General features: G+C 37.5%; 1 non-coding gene across 1 annotated transcript; it reads left to right on the forward strand.

Annotated features, from left to right (window-relative positions):
• Positions 1-3,468: 3,468 nt before the first annotated feature.
• LOC146406915 (U6 spliceosomal RNA) lies at positions 3,469-3,575 on the forward strand. Its single transcript, XR_014832502.1, has one exon. It is a non-coding gene; the product is annotated as a U6 spliceosomal RNA (small nuclear RNA).
• Positions 3,576-7,775: the final 4,200 nt, after the last annotated feature.

The following is a 7,775-nucleotide window of genomic DNA, read 5'->3' on the forward strand; positions in this document are numbered from 1 at the left end:
TTCTTCATTCCCTTCACCTATTTTGCCCAACCCTTCAGCCCCCTTCCTTCTGGCAACCACTCATTTGTTCTCTGTATCTGAGTCTGTTTCTATTTTATGTTTGTTGGTTTGGTTTGGTTTTTTTAGATTCCACATCTAAGAGATATCATATAGTATTTGTCCTTCTCTGACTTATTTCACTGAGCATAATACCCTCTAGGACCGTCTATATTTTCACAAATGGCAAAATTTCATTCTTTTATGTCTGAGTACCATGATCCACTGACACACCACATCTTCCACCCGCATTCATCTATCAGTACACACTTAGGTTGCTTCCATTTCTTGGTTATTGTAAATAAGATTGAAATGAACACTGAAGCACATATACCTTTCTGAAATAATGCTTTTATTTTCTCTGGGTAAATACCCATAATTAAAATTGATGGATTGTATGGTAGTTCTAGTTTTAATTTTTGGAGAAAACTGCATGCTGTTTTCCAGTAGTGGCTGCATCAATGTATAATCCTACCAGCAGTGTACAAGGGTTCCCTTCTCTCCACATCTTCACCAACACATGCTACTTGTTGTCTTTTTGATAACATACCTATTTTGACAGGTATGAAGTGATATCTCATTATGGTTTTGATTCACATTTCCCTGATGATTAGGGATGCTGAGCATCTTTTCATGTGCCTGTTAGCCATCTGCATGTCTTGGAAAACTGTCTATTTAGGTCTTTTTTCTTTTTTTTTTTTTTTGGCCACACCTCCTACAAATGGAAGTTCCCAGGCTAGTGGTCTAATTGGAGCTGCAGTTGTCAGTCTCAGCCACAGCAATGTGGGATCCAAGCCACTCTCACACCCTACATCACAGCTTGCAGCAATGCTGGATCCTTAACCCAATGAGCGAGGCCAGGGATTGAACCCGCATCCTCGTGGATACTAGTCAGATTCTTAATCCACTGAGCCACAATGGGAACTCCTTTAATGTAGTTATTAAAAATCCATCAAGTTGATGTCTTGAATTACTTTGTATTTTCTACAAAAATCATTGGGAAATGTCAAAGTTTTTTCTTATTCTGGATAAAACAGAATTGCTGGGTTTTAGGATCTTTATTAGCTTTTTTGATATTAAATTCCATGTAAAAATGAATAGTGTTTTTCTTAAAGAGTAAAAACAATTTGGAACTCCTGTTGTGGTTCAGCAGGTTACGAACCCAAATCCCTGCCCTCCCTCAATGGGTTAAGAATCCAGCATTGCTGCAAGCTGAGGTGTATGTCACAGATGCAGTTCAGATCTGACATTGCTGTGGCTGTGGTGTAGGTACAGTTCCAATTTGACCCCCTAGCCTGGGAATTTCCACATGCCACGGGTGCAGCCCTAAAAAAATAAAAAATTAAAAAAATAATAAAAAATTTTAAAAAAAAATTAAAACAACTTATTTTGAACTAACCTCTTTATGTTATAAAGGAAGGTCACATTCCCTCTTTATAGGACCTCTTTCACTCCACCTCTTTAAGAAAGGTGCACCTTGAGGGAACAAATGAATTAATTCAATATTTATTAGGAGGCAAATCCCTAAATCAACAATCATTTAATAGGCTCAAGTATTATTTTAAATGAAAGCTTGCCTGTGTAGAAGAAACTGTCATTCCAAATCAGTGACCCTCATCCCCACCCACCACCATCCTGCATTTAATTCACCTTTGCAATTTCAGCAATAAGGGCCTGGCTGATTAATGAACAGTTCCTTACCTCAAGGGTCCTCGCCTGAATGAATGAGGAATAACTGTGGATTCATTTATTTTTAAATGCCTAAATGAAATTAGTGCTTGCAAATTTGTTTTTGAAAATTGACAGTGGTGTAAAGAAAAATCCACCCTACCTTACCCTCTAAAAGTTAATTAGTAGCCTCCCTGGCCCACCATTGGATCTAAAGTAAGAAACCTTGTGCATGGCATTTATATTGTAACATAAAGGTAGGAAGGCCACATCTAAATGGAAAATGCCCTAACAACAGTGACCCACACCAATAGATGTCCTATTGCCCATATCAAATCCCAACACAAAGTTGACAGGGAGCTCATATATCTGGCTTGTTCTGCACTTCAGCTAGATGCAGAGATCACAGCTGCTATTATGCACTTGGAGATATGCATCTTAAAAATTAAAAAGAAAAATGGTGCCCCATATAATACTGCCATAGAAAAACGATTGACACATCTTCACCCATCCTTCTTGAGAGAAAACTTAAAAGAAATACTTTACTTTTAGGTTCTGGTCATCCACAGGCAACACAGTAAGTATACTGTTATCATTTATAACTTTTTAAATGAATTGAATTATGGTAGAAATTACTCCACCTATACACCATTGCCTTAATCTCATCCCTGCCCCCATCCAAAAATATTATACACTGGTAGGAATTACTTTGTATTTTCTACAAAAATCATTGGGAAATGTCAAAGTTTTTTCTTATTCTGGATAAAACAGAATTGCTGGGTTTTAGGATCTTTATTAGCTTTTTTGATATTAAATTCCATGTAAAAATGAATAGTGTTTTTCTTAAAAAGTAAAAACAATTTGGAAGGAGGGATTTTGAGATGAGTTAAGCATGCTTCTGAGGTGTTGCTAGAAGCCAACTACCAAGGGCAGGAGATCCCAATAGTGTTTATTACACATACATCTGCATTTCAGTTGAATGATTCTTGAACATTTACAGTTTATCAGGTATTTCCCAGCCCTGGAGATAGTGGGATGACTAAAATGCTGACACTAGCCTCAGAGATGTCTAATTCAAGGATGTCTGCTAAGTAGACAGTCAATTGCAATACAAATAATAAAAACCAAAAGGAGGATGCTAAGAGAAACAAGTTTCTTCCAGCCCCAGGAATGGACTCTAATTCTAGCTGAGGCAATCAAAGCAAGCTTTCCAGAAGGATTCACACTATAGTAAGTCATTAGGAATAAATAAGAATTTGTAGCATACAGAGGGGATGGAAAAGGCATGCCAAGCAAAGCAGAGAAGCAAAAACACATAGACTAACATGGAGCATCCAGGCATATGGGTAGGGAGAGAGTGGGACTTTATCCTAAAGGCAATGGGCTCCTTGGAAACATTTTAAACAAGCAAGTGAACTGATGATACACATGCTTCAGGAAGATCACTCTGGCAGCAGTGTGGAAAATGCATCAGAGGAGGGCCATGGGAGAAGCAGGAAGAGAATTATGTGGCTGGCAATCTATAAAATGTATCAGATGTCCATCACATCAGGAAACATGTCAGTCTAATTTTGCATTAAGTTGTACTTGGATGACAAGAGGGAAATATTTCATATGTCACTGGAATATCATTGTAACTCCATTCTCGTGAAAATAATAGTAAAATAATAAAGAAATAATAACTCACCACTCTTTAGTGCCTTTGATTCTCATAAGCATCCTGCATGGTAGAGTTTATCCCTCATTTTACAGTTAAGCCAACGAGTGCTTGCTTTGGCAGCACACATACCAAAAGTGGAGTGATACAGAGACTATTAGCATGCCCCCTGTGCAAGGATGGCATGCAAATTCATGATGGGTATATTTTTTATACCCACTAATGTATAAAATAGATAATTAACAAGAAGAGGGAAATCTACTCAATAGTTTGTAATAACCTATATGGGAAAAAAGAATAGATATATGTACATGTATAACTGATTTACTTTGCTGTAGACCTGAAATGAATATAACATTGAGAGTGAAACATACTCCAATAAAATTTTTTAAAAATAATTTTTTAAAACAAGAGTTAAGCCAACAAAATTGTGAAAACTAAGTAAACTACCTCAAGTCTCATATCTACTAAATCACAGTATGACAATCCAAACCCAGGTTGCCTGGCTCCAAACCAACACTTGTTCCATTACACTAATTCTCTCCAATCTTCCATCTCAGAGGGTTTATCACAAAACCATTCAATTTTGGTCTCTTGAAAAATATTCCAATAATATTACTATAGAATGTTCTCAGTGGCTTCATTATTTTAATCTTCCATGTACTAAACTTTAAAACATTACTCTGAGAAAATATACTACAAAGAAACTGGCCACCATGGTGCTGATCCAAGCTAGATGGGGTTATGCTCAAAGGTAATACAACTTCTCAGAAAGAAATACTAACATTAAACTATGCTAAAAGTATCTTTGGCTCTCACTAAATGATACAAGTAGAAAGCCTAGTTTAAAATAGTCATGGATTTAAGAGAGGAGAGGCAAGCACCTCATTGGCATCACCTTTGCTTAAATCGCCTAATTAGTCATGAAAATGCAATCTATGTGCAATGCATGAGTTAACGTTGCTATCACAACCTTCACTTTTCCATTATCTGACTTATATGAGTTTAAATTTGCAGTCTTAAAGGTTGCACCACTCTAGTATTTTTGCATTTAATTAAACATAGCAATAGAGGAAAATCACACTTTTCAAAAAAAGTGTTCATCATCTTAAATCTAGCAATTAAAAAAGATGAGTCATCACTATTCTCAAAGGAAAGTTTTCAACTTACCATACTACTGTACTATACTTATTTTATATAGCCAATATGAGATCTGTCAGAAATAGGTGGATACACCATCTATAAAAGACAATTACTGTACTTGTTTTCAAACTTTATCCTATATATTATTCTGCAGAGTGTGAAATCAGATACACTTGCTGGAACTTATCAATTAAGGCTTTAATAGATATAACTTTATTTTTCACTGTTATTACAACGTGTCAAAGTAAGCTCTCTCTTCAAAATCCCAAGAATACAATATTCTCTACAAGTCTAGCTAGATATTTTTAAATCCTGTGAAGTACCCCCAGACACCAATATCAAAACCCGAAAAAACAAAAGAATTTTTCTTCCTAAAACTGAGTGGGTAAAGGAATCCTTAGAGTATGTTGAGAAAACTAAAAATTATATATACTATAATGCTATCTTATGGAAGCATTTAATATGATGTTTGCTTCTTGGTGCTTATTAAGCATCCACTTAATTGGAATGCAGACATCGAAGCCTTAATTTTAAAGGAGTCTACATGCAGATACAAGTTTAAATTTCTAAATAGAGAACATTTTGTTATTCAGTCAACATATGTTCATAAAGTATCTTCTAAAACCAGGTACTATACTAGGCCCCATCTTCTTTTTTTTTTTTTTTTTTTTTGTCTTTTTTTGTGTGTGTGTGTGTGCCTTTTTTTCTAGAGCCGCTCCTGCAGTATATGGAGGTTCCCAGGCTAGGGGTCTAATAGGAGCTGTAGCCGCCTGCCTATGCCAGAGCCACAGCAACGTGGGATCCAAGCTGCATCTGCAAGCTACACCACAGCTCATGGCAATACCAGATCCTTAACCCACTGAGCAAGGCCAGGAATCAAACCCGCAACCTCATGGTTCCTAGTTGGATTCATTAACCACTGACCCACAATAGGAACTCCGGCCCCATATTCTAAGGAAGATAACTTTAGGGCCCATGAATGATAAATTGTTACATTTCGCTTGCATCTTCATTTTTTTTCCCTTTTAGGGCTGCACTCATGGCATATGGAAGTTCCAGGCGAGGGATGGAATTGGAGCTGCAGCTGCAGGCCTACACCACCACCGCAGCAACACCAGATCCAAGTCACATTTGTCACTCACATAGCTTGAGATGATGCCAGATCCTTAACCCACTGAGCAAGGCCAGGGATTGAACATCGTCATGGATCCTCACGGATACTAGTCAAGTTCACAGCCCACTGAACCACAATGGGAACTCCATATCTGCATTTTTATTTAATTAACTGCCTTATCCCCACAAGAGCCTAGTCTTGATAATTCATTTTATAATTACATATTGGCCCTTGAAATTTCTGCCTTGCTTCTCTCATAAAGCTATTGAATTTACAGAGAAATGAGGTAGGCATGGTCCCTACAGGAGGTCAGTTGGCAACTTGGAACTCTTGGAGTGACGTTGTTTAGCTGTGGTTACCGTATCCCAGCATCTGCTCTCTTTCAGGAAGGCTCACAGAGGTTAGCAGTCTCACAGAGGATGACTGACTCTTAACAGTCAGATGAGAGACTGATAAATAAATCAGCATGCCAATTAATTACATTAGAAAGAGAATTATAATAAGTCTTCAAAGTCTACTTGAAATCCCTTGACCAATACATTCTGTCCCAGCAGGCGAACCTCCTTGAGAAACTAAATTAAAAAACCAAATTATAATGAGAAGCTGGCTTAATAAACATGAAATCTGGTCAAAGAGAGGAGAGTATCAAGGAAGGTGTGGACTTGAAAAAGAAAGGGTACTGAGAAAGAAAATCAGAGAGGGAGAAGAAAAATCAGAAAGGTAGAAAGAGAGCCAGGGTACAGGGTTATCCCTGAGGACTTGGGTAGAAAAAAAAAAAAAAAAAAAGGTTTTCAATAAGATAGATATCAGCATTGGTAAACACTGTGAAAGGTAAAGTATAAACAAATAACCCCTCACCCCCAAAAAAGTGTCTTTTGGGTTGTCTTTTATAAAGTAGTTTGTAGTAGATTCAATGGGACACAGCAATTCAATGGCACAGGGCAGGTGGAACCAGATTATAATGGGCTGTGGAGAATGGTCCTAAAAATGACAAGAAAGCATTTATGGGACATCCTTTGAAAACCCTGGGAGTGGAGAGGAATAATGGTAAATGGACGAACAGGATCTATGAGGCTTTCTCTAGATGAACCGCTCAGCAACATCTATAGTTTGAAGTATATTATATAACAGAGAACAATGAAACAAAAACCAGCATTGATGAAAGCAAGACCACAAATGGAGGCACATTAATTAGTCTTAGATATCAGAAGAGGTATGTCCTCTAGTTAAAAGGAAACTAGGCGGTAGAAGAGAGATAAATTGGTATGGATAGAGATAAAATTCAACAAAGGGTACCCTGTCTTGACAAGCACAATTTTTCTTCTGTACAGTAAAGAAAATTGGTCTCCTGAGAGGAAAGGGCAATAGTGGCATGGTAGGTTTTGAAGAAGATGGTCAATGTTTGGGGAAAAAAAAGTGATCTGAAGAAACAGAAGAGGAGATATTTAAGGGCAATACTGAGGTTGCAAGAGACAGTGAAGACCATCAGTTTGGTCTCAGTTCCCTCAATTCTGATTCCACCTAGCATCTCTCAGCACTTAAGATTTAGAAGTAGAGAAGGTAGAAGGACAATCCAAAGCAGGGTTAACAGAATGGATGTGGTACAGAGGGAAACACAGGGAAATTCTGATATTGAGATTTAAGAAATTAGTTGGAGTGATAAAGCACAAGCTTGCAAGTAATATTTGGAAGAAATAAAGCCATGAGTGGACAGTGCACTAAGGAAAAAAATGAGGGATGGATAATCTAGAGAGCTTGATAAAAACTATCAGTCTGTGTTTCCTGGAAACAGAGCCTCAGACAAAAGCTTGCTGGTGGACAGTTTATTTAAGAAACTCCAAAGAACCAGAATGAGGATCAGGAAGGGTTAAACAGGGAGGAAAGGGAAGTCAATCAAAGATATGTTTATCAGGTTAGTCACTGATAACTGGTAATTGATCCCTTTAGATCCTCTGAGAACTATGAAACATGTTCATAATCACTCACCCAGGAAACAAAATAATAAAGTATTTTCCATGCACTTTTAGACATCATTGGTCTTCGGTGATTCCATGGACATCAACTCCATCACATTTCCGATTTGCAGGTGCATGAGTGCCAAACAGTTTCCTGAAGGATCCCATACTACAGCATCAGAGAAGCCTTAGGGAAGGAAGT

The sequence above is a fragment of the Sus scrofa genome, chromosome 1 (assembly GCF_054392235.1).
Source record: "Sus scrofa isolate SSC_HxYL_T2T_F1_AM1 chromosome 1, Sscrofa_HxYL_maternal_Yorkshire_Landrace_v2.0, whole genome shotgun sequence".
Classification (NCBI taxonomy): domain Eukaryota; kingdom Metazoa; phylum Chordata; class Mammalia; order Artiodactyla; family Suidae; genus Sus; species Sus scrofa.